At 42.7% G+C, this 15,935-nt stretch overlaps 1 protein-coding gene across 3 annotated transcripts in view; it reads right to left on the bottom strand.

The window, feature by feature from the left end:
• LPAR1 (lysophosphatidic acid receptor 1) overlaps nt 1-15,078 on the bottom strand; it is a 70,368-nt gene extending 55,290 nt beyond the window's left edge. The window contains exon 1 of one of the 3 annotated variants that reach the window (XM_033084965.1): nt 15,006-15,078. The gene's annotated coding sequence lies outside the window, so the exon portion shown is untranslated. Of the gene's footprint in view, nt 1-8,733; nt 8,875-10,290; nt 10,534-15,005 lie in introns of those variants that run through there. The other 2 variants (XM_033084966.2, XM_033084967.2) reach the window with 2 other exon arrangements.
• Nucleotides 15,079-15,935: the final 857 nt, after the last annotated feature.

Raw genomic sequence — 15,935 nt, forward strand, 5'->3', positions numbered from 1 at the left:
CTTTTCCATATGCCATTCTAATTTGCCTCTAGTTGCCCCTTCTGAGAATGACAAAAGCAGACTGACCATAGTCATGCACTGGGTTCCACCAAAGGACAGACAGTTCAAGAGTCTGTAATACAACTATACATGTCTACCTTTCTGCTTTACCTGTTCTGAGGTTCAGCCCCAGAAAGAACCTCCAGATGATCTTAAGTGAGTAGATCGGTCCTGAAATTACAATCTGTTCATTCTTTCAGGAATTGTTTTTGTCCTGGAGTTGTGCATTTGTTATTTTGGCGTTCTTGGAGGGAGAAGAAAATGTCACATTTTATTAAGTGACAGAAAGCATACTGTGAAAGGACAAACATATAGGATTTGGCATTGTAACATGTAAAATCATAACACATTCACCCTAAGTCATACTAGTTATGATACAAACTGGACTCACATCAGCAGCAGGCTAATCCATGGGGGTTGCAGCAGCACCTCAGGTTTCTCAACATACTGATGAAAGAAATTTACCAAAATACATGAGAAAAAAAGAGACACACTCCTAATTTTCTATTAACATCTCAACTTTTTTTTTTTTTTGCTAAAACTGTCATGACTGTGCTCTCCAAAACTGAATCATACTTCTTTTTCTTGCTAAACACAGGATACCTCTTTCTCCACTACATATTGAGGCACTTAATCTCATTTGCAGTCAGACAAAACTTCCACTTATTTCATGCAGTTGTCCTTTTCAAGAATCCTTTCCATACTTCCCTGACCTAGGTCAGTTTGCACCATCCTGTGCAATTCTCTCACTTGCTAAACCTCCTTTCCTGATTATTTTCATATTGTATCTATTCCACACCCATCTCCTGGGGAGCATTTGTTGCTGGTTTTTTAAGCCCAGAATGATACCTCATCTTCTCTCAAAGCCTTCTGCTTCTCTGAAAAGATGAGCTTTGTCTGAAAACTAAAAAAAAGTTCTGCATGGATTCCTCAGTTTTCTCATTTTCCTTCAGTTTGCCCTTTAAAGCCAACACATCACTTTTGTCATTACTATCCAGTACCTCTAGAATTGTTCCAGTCATTATCTAGCTTCTCCTAATGACTTCCATAAGTGCTTACTTGTTAGGATTTGCTTAGAGATGATCATTCCTTTGCCACTCATTAAGGCTGGAGAACCTCTTCCCACTCACTGGGGCAAAAGAGTGAGCATCTGCTTTAATGCAAGGGATGCTGGCTGATAGATGCACATCCCTTGGGATGTATTAGGAAATTCTTCAATGAACACAATGAACAGGTCAGTGTAAAATAATCACACTAAACATAGATAACAGACACACAAAAACTGCTCTAAAACATCTCTGCTACCCACAGCACCATCTTCAAGAAACAACTGCAGCAGCAGCTCCACAATGGTTTTTTTCTTCTTAGTTGGTAAGTACTGGGACAGTAAGATATCCCTAACAGCTAATTTTTAATGTTTCCATCTCAAGTAAAAGCAACAACAACTAGGGATATTCCAGAATAATAATTCATGCAATCATCTAATTACAACATTCTTATTACTTTAAACTTCCAGAATCACAAGAAAATAAAGAAGAAAAATACAGCCAGACAGCTATTTTCCAGGAGAATAATGACAATCTGCTAAGGCTTACGTAAACAAATCACTACAATATGGATGGTCTCTCATAGCACAACCACAATGAAGCTGCTGTCAAATGACTGCATTTTCAAAGCATACACTATAGTACCAAATACCTCTAAAAGAAGTAATTTCAAAACAGTTTCTGAAACTCTTTTAAAATTGTTTATTTCTACTGACAAACATGAAATTTGAAGTCATTAACTAGGAGGCAGAAAAGTTCAAACTAAACATGGATAGCTCACAATTTAAGACACACTATTAACTTTGCCAGCATTGTGTGCATGTGCGTATAAAAGAAGCAACTTTGGTGCCTGCTTTTGTCCTCTTCTGTTTGTTTTATTTTTCTTTGTAAATAGGAAAAAAAAATACAAGGGAGAGAGAGAAAAGGAGTGACAGAGCAAGGAGCTGCTCATTAAAATTACTCTGAACACTGGAATTGCAAGGGTAGTGGATAGTATTTAGCTCCAAATGCATTCTCATTACTATTTTACTTACTAATCAATATCATTAAAGAAGAAAACAGTGGGTCAAAATGACACAGACACAGGTATAGAGTGCACCCTCTGCAAGTTTGCAGATGACACCAAGTTCAGTGGTGCTGTTGACACACCTGAAGGTCAGGATGCCATCCAGAGGGAACTCAACAAGTTTGAGAAGTGGCCCCATAGGAATCTCATGAGGTTTAACATGACCACGTTGAAGGTGCTGCATGTGGGTCAGGGCACTCCCAGTATCAACACAGGCTGGGGGATGAACAGATCAGAGCAGCCCTGCTGGAAGGCTGGGGGTGCTGGGGGTGAGAGGCTGGACATGACCCAGCCATGAGCACTCCCAGCCCAGAAAGCCAAACGTGTCCTGGGCTGCATCCAAAGCAGCGTGGGCAGGAGGGGAGGAAGGGCATTCTGCCCCACCTGGAACCCTGCATCCAGCTCTCAGGTCCCAGCGCAGGAAGGACATGGATCTGTTAGACTGAGTCCAGAGGAAGCCACAGAAATATTTAGAGGGATGAGGCATCTCTCCTGCAGGAAAAGGCTGAGGGAATTGGGAACTGGAAAAGAAGAGGCTGCAGGGTGACCCAACTGCAGCCTACCATGACCTGAAGGGAGCCTTCAAGAAAGATAGAGAGCATGTAGAGACAGGACAAGGGGGAATGGATTCAAACTGAAAGAAAGTAGATTAAGATCATATTTTAGGAAGAAATTCTTTACTGTGAGGGTGGTAAGACACCGGCACAGGTTGCTCAGGGAAGGTGTGGATGCCCTATCTCTGGAAGTGTTTAAGGTCAGGTTGGATGGGGCTTTGAACAACCAATCTAAGCAAATTGCCCCTGTCCATGGCAGAGGGCATGGAACTAGATAATATTTAAGGTCCTTTCCAAGCCATTATATGATTATGGTATACATCCCTATATCAGAAATCAGGATGCTTTCCTTTGACTATCACTTCTCAGCAGAAAAGGCAACAAGAACTTAATCTTCTCAATAACTAACAAAAAGAATTTTAGTGTTTGTTTCCAGGAAGAAATAACAAAGTTATACAATTATACACTGCCATGGATCAGCAACAAAGACTCCATTTATACACTCCACCTTTTGTTTTAAAAGAAATCGGCTGGCACTCTTCTGAAACAAGTTTGCATTTAAACATTCGGACAATATCCTTTTGCTAGATAAAAAAAAAAAATAAAAAAATCTGTATGATAACAAAATGTCACAATTCTCTAAGCAGCTTTGAGGGGGGCCAGCCTTAAAATGAATACTTCCTTTTTACCCTACATCCAAAAAACAGATGTTCAATCTTCAGGCAGAATAAACTACCACAAAATGCAATAATCCGGAAATGCTGAAGTCAAGGAAGTTCACAATTAAGCACGCCAAACCCCAAATCCCAAATTACAAAGGTACCACCTCAGTATAGATCTACATATACCATAACCAATGGTATACAAACAGGAGTTTAATTTATTTATCTGAAAAATAAATTTGCCAACTATTCTCCCCACTCCTGAAAATATATTGAAGACTGTAAGGCAAAAGCTTAACATGGTTCAGGCCACCACCAATGCAGACACAAGAACAATTAATCAACCCCTCAAACCAGAAATAACAGTCATGCCCCTTCAGAAATATTTATGCAACATCTGCATTGGTTCAACTGACTGTTCTCAGACACTTTCTGCAGTGCTGTTTTTTGCAAAGTTTCCCTGAATTAAGTTTGAAAGAACTTAGAATTAACAAGAAGAAGGAGTTATCTTAAAGACAGGATTTAAATTCCCTATTCTCATGTCTCTGCTCTTTCCCAAGGCCACAAACAAACTTATCTGATGGACAGCAGTGACCCAGAAATAAGATCTTACCTTTGATGTTGTCAAAATGAAGGGGGAGCAAACCCAGTAGTTGAAGACAACAAAAATCTTGATGTTGACAAATGAAAGGGAATTACTTCTTGTCCAATATTGCAAGTGTCTGATGTGCTCAGAACAATACACCCAGAAATTCTGAATCCCTGCTGTAAAATTGGGGCTGGTTACTAGTTTCTTGGCAGAAGTCGGCAGGTCTTCTTAATCCTATCAGTCTGCATCATGCTCCTTGCTGTCTACAGCATGCCAACTCAACTGGTAGGATATTTCGTGGAAGAGTTTTTATGGATGAGCAGCAGCAGCTGTCAGGGATGCTTAGTAATGAACTGCAGCAGAGTACTGGGTTTTGGCCTTGGTATCTTATGCTGATCCTTCTATGAATTCAAGATTTATAAATGCAAAGCACTACTGAAATATGCCCTGAGGGAAGAGATATGAAGAAAACACCAGGACTTCATCACCTTTCCCTCTGACCCTTCCCCTTTCAATTATCAAGTGAAGTTTAAAGCAACTTAGGCTGCTGCCTATCTGAACAAGCAGGTAAATACAGAGGATTAGCTCACAGCTTGACTAATTCACTTTAAGAATTGACTTGGATTAACTCTGAGTTGTGTTTAGCAGACAGGCTCTTAGTGCATACAAGAGGTCACATGAATTAAGTAGAGTGTTGTAAATTTGCACCATACTTCAGTGATTATTCAGCTTCTCTGACGAGGTCCTCAATATATACAACATCCAACAGAAACAACAAATATTTCAATCAGTATTTGGGAGATGCTGCAAATTCAAATGAAAACAGAAAGCCAGGAAGCAGAATGGTGTTGATGTTAAAATGGAATAAAACAAAAAAACCCTATCTTCTAAAACATAAGATGATAGAAAGGTTAGTGTCCAAGCACTATCTAGCCTGTCTCACCATTTTTTTGATAAATTCCTTTTGCACCTCTTTTAAAGAGTAAAAAGGCAAAAAAATAAATCCTGTTGGACAGAAGTACAACTGAATATCAATGGATTATGCTTAAAGAAAAAAGAAAATAAAAACTAACTAGCAGTTTGCCTCCAGCTTTTCCGTTGGAACTTGGTGCACATTAGCATGGGTACAAACTTTAAACACAGACACACTTCAAAGCCTCCTTCAGACAGTTTTGAACAAAGGCATAAGCCATAAAGCATTACTTGGGAACCACTAAGACTTTTTTTGTGACCGCACAAATAAACTAAGAAGTTCAAGGGATCCAGGCCACAAAAGGAGAACGTACCGAAATCCACCCACAAACCAGATTTTTTAGGCATCCCACAATTGCACACACCAGCTGTGTCCATGGCACCAAAGCTAGAGGCCCATGCACAGCTACCCTGTGTATCCCTGACACAGCCCACTTAGGCATGCTGGTCCGATTTTCAGCCTCCTGCTACTGAGCAGCCTCTCTTCGGTCAGCCAACCTTATACTCCCCCTCTACTCCACACTCGGGAATTCCCACCTGGACTACTGCATCCAGCTCTGGGCCTCTGAACAGAAGAAAGAGTGAGGGTAGAGATGGCCATAGAAATGATCAGCAGGCTGAAGCACCACTCTTTTGAAGACAGGATGAGAGAGTGTGGGTGTTCAGCCTGGAAAAGTCAAGGTTCTAGGAAGGCCTTACAGCACCTCCCCGTACCTAAATAGGGCTTACTAAAAAAGCTGGAAAGGGACAAGGGTATGTAGTGATAGGACAGGGTATAAGTGACTCAGAAAGAGGACATATATCAATTAATATTAGAAATAAATTATTTACTGTGAGAGCAATGAGATGCTGGAATAGGTTGCCCAGAGAAGCTGTGGATACGTCAATCCCTGGAACTGTTTGAGGTTATGTTGCACAGTACTTTGTGTAGCCTGGACTAGTGGAAAGTGTTCCTGTCTGTGGCAGGGGCTTGGGATCCAGCTGATCCTTGAGGTCCCTTCCAACCCAAATCATTCCATGATTCTACACAGAAATGTCCTATTGCATGCTGGCAGAACTGAGAGTGTTTTGGAGAAACCCAAAAGGCAGCTGCCCTACTTGGGCAGCTGCTGCCTTCAGTCTTGCAGCAGCCTTCTTCCAAGAATACTCCACTTAACCCAATGGGCAACACTGCCAGGTGAGAGGGAAGAGGAAAGCACCATAACTTACTAAATCCTCAAAAGTTTGCCACTGCAGCAATACTGGTACCTCCCTCTAGTGGAGACACAGGTCATACAAGCAGGAGGTGACACTTGCAGGGTCTTGGGAGGAAAGTTAATCAAACCACAAGAGGATATACACAGCACAGAATGATTTCTGGCCCAATTGCAGGAGGCAGATGCATGGCGAGTGCACATTTGGGTCTCCTACCAGCCAAGAAGTGTCACCTCATCTTGGGAGCTCCAAGAAAAGTCAGTATTTCCTCCCTCTCTGCACCTTTCTCACACGAAGCATGAAGCAGCAGGGTGTGGCTCCTTTGCCAAAGCTGTTCCTGCACTTTTGCGTCACACTTCTGAGAGAAAAAGTAACTGTTTACACACAAAAATTATACCAAAGATACCCTTAGAGAGTCTTCAGAGGATATGAGGAACAATTTAGAAAGAAGAACTGAAAAAGTTGTATGCAAGTCCCTCAAACAAAGCTTTGTCATAAAAATCTGGGCAACTGGTTGCAAGAAACTTTGTGGAAGAGATGCTGGGGATGGAAATATGCATGATCATACCATAATTGCTCAGCCATATTATTTTTAAGGTATTTATGTTTTCTACAATCATGTAATTCCTTCCTGTAATCAGATTTTCATCAGCTTGCACATCTCCCCCTGAATTTTTTCCTCTAGGCTGAACTTCCTAGGATGCTTTTGCATGTGAAACTTAAGCAATCCAAGGCAGGAAAACAGAAACACAGTGGACTTCTTGGAGAAGAAGGCATTAACCTATACTATTCCTATCAGCTGTGTGCAAAATTGAATTGTTCTGGAGAGCTATTTTTAGTCTATTCACTAAATACCAGGATTGTTCTGATTATAGCAATACCCTGAAGTCTCACTCACTTTCCAGTTCAACTAGCATGGGCTTTTGAAATAAAATACTGTAACTACTGTAAATAAGAAGCTAAAAGACTAGGGGAACAAACACTAAATTCAGAAAAGTCTTCTTTTGTTTGCAAAACAAACAGGGAAATATACAGGGAAATACACGGAAATATACTGCTCTGAGGTAAAGTTTTCAGTAGTTCCATCAAAAGCAACAAAACTATCCTGATTATGTTGCTAGCTACAATGGGACAGCTCTCAAAGCCATGAGCAGAAACCATGTCCAGGGCAGGTCAATGATACCTGGCTCATTTCCACAGAATTGCTCTCCATGTATGACACATTTTGGGAGGGACAGTAAGGAAAAGGAAAGATAGAAAGACAAATTTGATATAAATTTATAATGGTATCTTTCAAGTACAAGTCACATTCAAGATGATACTCCTTGAATGCTGGGTAGCTATCCACACATCCATTTCCCTGAAGTTGTTTGCCCCGCTGCCATATCTCAGGAAAAAAATTGGTGAATTTCATTTCTTGACAAGAGGAATGAAGGGGCAATGACCTATTGATGCACTGGACTTGTGTCTGTGGGAATGTAGCAACAAACGGGGAAACGTGGATAGAAACGTCTGAAAATCCCAACGAATTCTTCACTGAAAGACTTTGCTCCTCAACCCAATCTAATGTTTATGTGGATGGTTAACATACACTCAAACACCGATCCTAGTACATCCCAGTGTTATTGTGGCATATAGGACAACATGCTCTTACTAGCTGGCTGCCTCATCCTGACTAGACAAAAATGCCTGGAGAGATTCTCGGATGGATGCAGGGAATGTTCAAGTTATTCTCCTGTACTGATTATTTCCCTATATAACACACAACATTTTAGCAGGAGTATGTACACATTTGCAAAGACACCTCCCAAGTGCAATAGTCAGCGACACTCAACACAGTATTAATACAGTGCTTTACTCTCCTTTAGGATTGACAAGCTTATCATCACCAGTCTGAATCTATGCCTCTCTACCTAACATTCCCCTACCAATTTCCCAGATGCTTTTTTACTTCAATAATTAGTTTTATATATTCACAGTTAGCATGCAACTACAGAAATGTACTACGAAATTTACTCCTATAAGGACAGTCTTAGGCAAGGTAGCCAAATTTCCCCTTTACATCCTAGATTACAGCTTCGCTACTACAGGAAACCCTTTCCACTGAAATTCATAAGACGAATGTACATACCGTGTAGAACTACTGATCCAGTTTCTACAGACAATCACTGAAAACACACCTGTCACAACAGGCACTGAAACAACAACTCAGTTACGTACAAAAGTGCACAATTTACATCTATTAGCTGGAGTATCAATGAAAGGGCTCAGAAGTGTCCAGAGAGAACATCAAGCACACATTCACACTGCTACCCTTTGCTACTTCATATTTGGTTACAAGTAGCTGCAAAAATAGTTAGTAACACAACCATGAAACCTTGAAAGCTCAAGAAGTGACACCACTGTTGCAGTAAGAGATTGTAAAAACACAGAAAGCACACAAAAAAACCCAAAAACCTTAATCCCACCAAGAGAGTCTGTGAGCACCTAATGCAGGCACAAAAACCAAACAAATTTGACCACAACAACGACGACCACAGTCCCTCCCAGTGCAAGGCAACGCCTAGGGGCAAGGTGACCTTCTGACACTGCCTTTGCTTGAGGTACCAACCTGCAGTCATCCACTGAGGTCTCCTGCTGCCAGCCATCCAACAGCTGGTGCCACCCTGACAATTTGCTTCTCCTTGATTGAAAGCAGCAGGAGGGTAGGGGTGCTCACCATCCGCTGGGTTTCTATGCTGTGAGCTGAAGGAGGGTGACTATTGCACTGGTGGCATCCCCAGAGCCTTCCACCCCTCCTTCAGCCCTTCCACCTCACTTGACGCCAGCAAAGCTGATTCAGAATTGAGCAGCAAACTTGAGCTTTCTTCTGCACAAACACCCTGGCTGTGGACACCCACATCCTGCCCTTCACACATTGCAGTTATGCAAGGCCACGCCAGCTCCCTTACTCTGATACTCAAGGCAGCTCAAGGCTTCAGGACATTGTCCAGCAGATCTGACAACCACAACAGGACGAAAACAGACTGCACTACCAAAGACTAAACATTTCGTGAAAACCAGCAGCTACAGACCCTTTACCAAAACCCCTTCAGAGCAGACAAAACACTTGCCACACTTGAAAGTTATGTAGCTATGAAAGCTTGAGAGTTTTTCATTCTTTCTCCTTTCCTATAAACCAACCTGAAGTATAACCACCTTAAAAACAGGTGTGACCTGTACAGCATCTCTCTTGACTGCTTGGATTCCAGTAAATCTTTGCCAGAGCTCACAGTCAGCCCACTGCTATTAAGTAATCACCCACTTACTCAAAGAAGATACAAATTTCCCGATGCTGTAAACATTCAATACTCATCCAACATTTATAGCTGTATCCAACTTCTTCTTAATACAAATATGGATACAACTATAGCTATATCTTTCCACCCAGGGTGAAAACAATCATCCTCAAATGGCAAAAGAACTTCTAAGAAAAACTTCTGCTCCCATAAATAATGTACCAGCGCCATTTCATATCTGCCACACACACCCTAAAAAGACAGGGAGGAGGGAGGGAAAGGGGCTTGCAATGAAAAACAGTATGCATTTCCTTTGCCAGATTTTTACCACTCTTACAATCTCCAGCATTCTGTGCAGAAAGATCTTGCCTTTGATGTCAATCCAATGCTTTCAGGCTTGCTCCTGCAAGCACTGCAGCATGCAATACATTTTCTAGCAGGCAAAGAAATGGATGTACTGCAGAAAGTGCCTGTGAAATCCATTCTGCTCCAAAGGTCACTGTGGCATGTAAATACAGAAAAGCCAGAATGGTCTGAAATATGGTGACATGAGGCCTACACTGAACAGAGGATTATCATATATGACTATCAAATTCACAGTCATTTTTTTCAGCAGTTTCAAAAATCCACTTCAGGAGGTGTTTGTATCTTAGTCACAGTCAGAAGCAAAACCAGAAAGATAGATTGGGCTGCCATATTTATCACTTCTGTATTTTTGAAAAGAAAATGAGAACACCTCCAAATTTATTTCGAGTATATCACATGGAAGACAAAAGAAAAAAAAAATAGCAGTTCCAATGCTTCTCAAGTTAAAGAAATCTCAGATAAAGATAATTCATTTGGCACAAAACTCTGCATATGGTTCTCAGCAATACAGTATCTGTACTCACAAAATATGTTTCCTTTTAAAAGAGATCCAGCCTCCTCACTTTTGCAACTGCATTTCTTGTGCCACTGATCCACACCATCTACCATCATTTCAGCAGCAGACCACGTTGCAATGTAGGAGTGGGAAACAGCAAGGCACATCACTTTGCTTCTCTTTCCTCAGCATGACCAGCAGCCAGGCTATTATCCATTACAAAGTCCACCATCACAAATCTTCAAGGCACTTGGAAAGCAAAACACTCTGCACACACCCCAGGACAGAGCCCTGTCCAGGCTATTTATCCTGGGAGTGGCTTGAGGAGGAGGGATGTGGTTCCCCCTCTCCAGCTGTGCTGCTGGCAGGGGCAGGCACGCCTTACCCAGACTCCTTGAACCACAGCAGCCCCTCAAGTCTGTGTCTGTTTTTGCCTGCCAGAACCAAAGGGAGAAGATTCACTTTGTTTTTAAGAAGAAATACTTATTTACTTCTGGGGTAAATGTACCAGTGCTCTCTTCTTTTCGCGCACTAACCTAACTGCCTACAGTATATGCGTGAAGAAGGAGCCAGATCCAGTAGGAAATAGGTACAGGACTGAAAAAACATGATCAACAAACTATTCCAGGCTGTGCCTATCAGGAAATTCTGGACACTTTGCACTAATCCAAGCAAGGCTACTGTTTCTCTGTGGAGAAATACAGAACCATTTCTTTGTGAAGAGCTTGCAAGAGAAATGCCATGGTCATGGAGCTGCCATGTGAGATGGGAATACATATATACTATCTAAAAGAGAACCAGCACATAAGTTCTTTTCTTTTCTGGTGCTCAATGTTGCACAAATAGAAACAGTACTTTCAACAATTAAAGACACCAGATTCATTAAAAAATGAAAATATGAAAATTGATCCTAGAGTGCAACTTTCAGACAAACAATTACCAAGATTTTGCAAGCCAGGTGTGCTGTTATGGGATATGGAAAGAGTGTCAGGCAATCAAGAAACACCAATGGAGGAGAGAAGAAGAGGTCTGAGTACACAAAGACAGGCACTTCTCAGAATTCTCCTCTACTTTTAACAAAAACTGAAGCAAGGCACCAGACATTCAGATGTTCAATGTCATATGTACCAGTACATCAATGAAAGTGCATGAATGCACAGGCAATGCATCTACATGTTTAAAAGAAACTAAGCTTGAAATATAAATGAAGAAAACCAAAATTCAAGTTCCCTACATGTAAGTAGAACAGCAGCTCTCATTTCCTTGAGAGAACTTTCTTCTGCCCTGGGAATAATTTTATATTTCTGTCAAAGCAACACATCAGGCTTGCACCTTATCCAAAGTCATTCATTGACAATACAGATTTTGCTATTGATGTCTATGGGCCATGGATCTAGCCTTAAGCTTCTGCTTCAGCTATGAAGAAAAACACAGAGGGGAAAACATGAAGTAAGTTCAACCCTAATGCAGCACTACTGAGAAGTGCCACATCTCTACAGTATCACCTTGCAACACCTGTAAAAGTCAAAAACACATCAGATGCTACATAACCACTGCCAGTTGAAGACATTACTGCCTCAAGTCCCTCACAATCAAGCATTTCTTGAGAGCAGTGCTCTCCCTCCAAATTATCAAAACTTCTAAGGCAAAAAATGAGGACCATATCTAAATTGAAAGCAGGCAAAGAAAATGAGAATATGGAAAAGACACACTATTTTCTGAAAAGTTTGCTTTCTTGTCACCCTACTAAACTGATAGAAAAAATAAGACAGCCCATTGTGAAAGATGAAGCAGTGAAATCCACAACGTATAAAAAATTAAACCACTAACTAAGGATGCTGGAGGGATCAAACATTGATTGCTCTGTCCTTCTTTCATTAAAACAGTTGTATGCATCTTTTCTCTGGCATTATGTCTAGCAGCCACTCTTCAAATATCCCATTTAGATGGATTTAAGCTGATTTAAAGTGTCCCTTAAATTACATCCACTTTTCTTTCTGAAAGGGAGGAAATTGCACTTATGTAGCAAATTCCAATTTTGTGAGGGAAACAATAGTGTAAAGGACAACTGCCACACAGTACCTCTTCCCACTCTCAAATTCTTCCACATATCTTTGAGCATCACCAAGACCATGATAGCCTGTGAAGAGTTCCCCACTCAGCCCTGATGGCAAAAGAGCTGCACTCAATTTTCCTCTACACCCATATGAAAAAAAATCCAGATATACAGCAACAGTGCTCAGTAAGTGCTGGCAGGTCACCACCTAGAGGTGCTCAAAGCCAGCTCTTCTGACATCTGGAGAAGGCAGCTCACCTCTGAGAGTGCTCGAACTGCTGGGTACTCAAAGGGAAGATGGTGGTGGTCTCCTAAAGGAATAAACTGCTCAGAAGAATTACAAGCCTTTTGATTTAATCCTCTGAATATGAGACAAAGCGAGATCAAGATGGAGAGGCCACTGAGAAACAGCTAACTATCCATTAAAGTGTTATTAAGAGCTCATAGCGATACCAAAGTGAATCCCATGTATGTACAAAGCAGAGGAAAACACTTTCTTGAACAACCTCTCCTGGATTCCCCAAGCAGTTAAATTGTGTGACACTATAAGAACAAGTCAAAGACAGATTTTTTATCTTTTTTTAAGCAGAGAAAGAATTATATTTTAGTTACAATTTTCCAGAGCTACTGATGAAAACCACATGACCATAAAGTATTTTTGCTCACAGTGATAAGATTGTCTGTTACTCACACGTGGAACTCACATATTAAGGCTGGGTACACATTGTAGCACTACTTTAATTTTGCATTTTCCATGTGTTTCGTCTCAAAAGCTGTTTAACCTTTCGACCCTCAATATTTGTTTTGAAGAGCAGAGGAAGAGAAAGCAGACACCAGCCAATGTTTTCCCCTCTTCCACCAGGACTGCTACTGCTAAGTTCTCAGAACAAGGTTTATAGCAGCCAAGAGTCTAACTACTGCAATCTGTAATAGGGAGTGATAAAGACAAGCAGCAGTGCTTCTCAGTATTCCTAAATAACATTTCCTTGGTTATTTGCTGTACAAAAAGGAAAACAACCACTGCTCATGTACAACTGCGCAGGAAGAGACCGCGTCAATCTATTCTGGAGCAAAACAGAGTTTAATTTTGTGTGGTTAATATTTAATAAAAACAGCAGTAAAACACAGGCCTATCAAGTTGCTTTGTAAGTCTGAGCACATATCAGTTAAGGAAAGACATGCGGCACGCCTATAGCCAGTAATAGCAAGCTGCAGGGCAGAGCTTCACTTACGCCTGTGCACGCAGCCTGTTGCTTCAGTCCACTGCTGAAATTACCAGAAATATTATTTTAGTACTTCAGTATAGCCCATCCTCACACAAGAGTAACAGGCTGCATGGCACACAGCCCTGGCCGCCAAATTGAAACATGACTCCCAGACCTGGGAGTGATTCATTTTAGACCAAATGGTACAACACACCAAACCTGACCTAGCACGCAAAAACTTTCTTTGAAAAGATAAGAGTTGCAGCAGTTCTTACCAGTAAAAAGATTGCAGCTGCCCCAATTCCCCCACGCTTTGAGTACACAAGTTGCCTATAGTATCTCCCCCAAGTTATTTGAGACTTCAAAAAAAACCCCAACCAAACAAAAAAATCAACCAACTAGCAACAATAAAAAAAAAAAAAAAAAAAAAAAAGCCACACAGAAAACCAACCCAAACCTGGAGAAAATAAGGATGGAATAAGAAAAAAGAAAAAAAAAAAAAAAGAGGGGCATTTAGGCAGCTTTTAACATTCACAGACAACTGAAATCATGAAGGTGTGAGCTTGTTTCACAGCGACATCCCCAAGAGAATTAAATTTAGACATTCCAACTTTTTTGTGATAATGAAAACTTTTCACATATTTCCATAATAAGCAGTTTTTGGGATAGTTCCCAGTGTGGAGCGATTTAAAAAGAACATAGGAAAAGAAGTGAGAGGAAGAAACTTGGTCCCTCTGGTTCCACCTCTCTCTTCTCACTTCAGCTTGCTAACGGCTTTTGTCCTCCAGCTTCCCTCCTCTTCCCTCCGCTCCCGGACTTTCTCTAATAAATCACACCCTTATGCTTGTCATTCATCTTCTCCCTGTCCTTTACCTTTGTAAACACCATGGATACACCGACACTGCTCCCACCGGACTTGAGCAGGCTATTCGTCCGGAGTCAGGAGAGGTGGCAACTATTTTTTTTTTTTAATCTAGGACTTTTTCCACTGTCTTAATTTGGTATAAATAAATCGAAAGAGATTTCGTGGGGGGAGGGATTTGGGGGGGGGGGGGGGGGCGCGGTGGGAAAGAAGGAGTGAAGAAGTGAAGAAAGGGAAAAAAAAAAAAAAAGAGGGCAGACCGTAAGTAAGTCCTGTTAGTGTTTCTTAATCAAATAAGCGCCCATCAGTTATTCCAGGCCAGCCCCGGAGACGTTAGTCCAGCAGGAATAGCAGCCTGACCCGACGCCTCGAACCCACTGAGCCCATTCCGAAGGAGCCCTTGGCCAGAGCGGGCCCGACCCAGGCGCACCGCCCGCACACGGCTGCGCGCCGCGGGACTCGGACCAGGTTCGGAAACACGAGAGAAAAAGCCAGGGAGAGCAGGCGAAGAGCGCCGCGGGCACGGAGCCCTCGGGCTCTGGGAAGCGGGCACCTTTTGGCGGGCGAGAACGGAGGGACCCCCGGCCCGCTCCGCCCCCGGCCCGCCGCGCTGCGCTTACCTGCGGGGGCTGCGCGGGCGCGGCTGGAGGGAGCGCGGCGCCGCCGCCGGCGCGCACAGAGGGACGGACGGACGGAGGGAGGAGGGGAGAGAAGGAGGGAGGGAGGCAGGAATGAGGGGTGGGACGGGGAGGGACAGAGCACAGCGGAGCGGGACGGGACGGGACGGCACGGCGCGGGATGGGGAGGGGAGGGAGGGTAGGAACGGAACGGGACGGAGCGGGCTGGGTTGGGCTGGGCTGGGCTGGGCTCCCTCCGCCCCCGCTCCGCCTGCGCGCCTCGGCCGGGCGGGACCCAGGTGTGCCCGCCCCGCGCACCCCACGCGTGCCCGTCTTGCGCCGCTCGCTGCCCCAGCGCACCGTGCTCGGCCGCGCAGAATGCCCGGGGACGGCGCCGTGGGGCGCGGGCTGCGTGGCCGTGGTATGCAGGTGTTTCTGGAGCTGCCAGAACTTTCCAATCTCTTGCCGACGTCGACAAGAGCCGTTTGAGAGCCCCAGTCATAAGAATAGTCGATTTGCAGGTCCACCGAGCATTTATCCTTGGAAAGGGACGGGGTTGCATAACAGATAGTTTTCCAGATTAGAAGAATTATTTTATTGTACAAAACCAAGTTCAAATTACTTCTTCTTCCCAACCCCCTACCCCCCCATAAGTTTTTACTGTGAAATACTCTGGTTTTATTGGATTGCTGGAGCATCTAGAGGCCGCTTTTGCATGTACATGCATCAAGTGAAAAGACGTGTACTGTAGGTACAACACTTAGAGTTCAATGGCTGAAATGGCTAACCATTTCTAACTCCTGAAGAGAGATTTCTGGGGAGGTTACCTACAGCTATACAAGCCATCAGTGCCTCCAACAACACAAAATGCTTTTATAAAGCACCAAGCCCACTTAAAGCACTTGTATTGCTAAAGGAACCAGAAAGCAGCAG

The sequence above is a fragment of the Catharus ustulatus genome, chromosome Z, assembly GCF_009819885.2.
Source record: "Catharus ustulatus isolate bCatUst1 chromosome Z, bCatUst1.pri.v2, whole genome shotgun sequence".
Classification (NCBI taxonomy): Eukaryota; Metazoa; Chordata; class Aves; order Passeriformes; family Turdidae; genus Catharus; species Catharus ustulatus.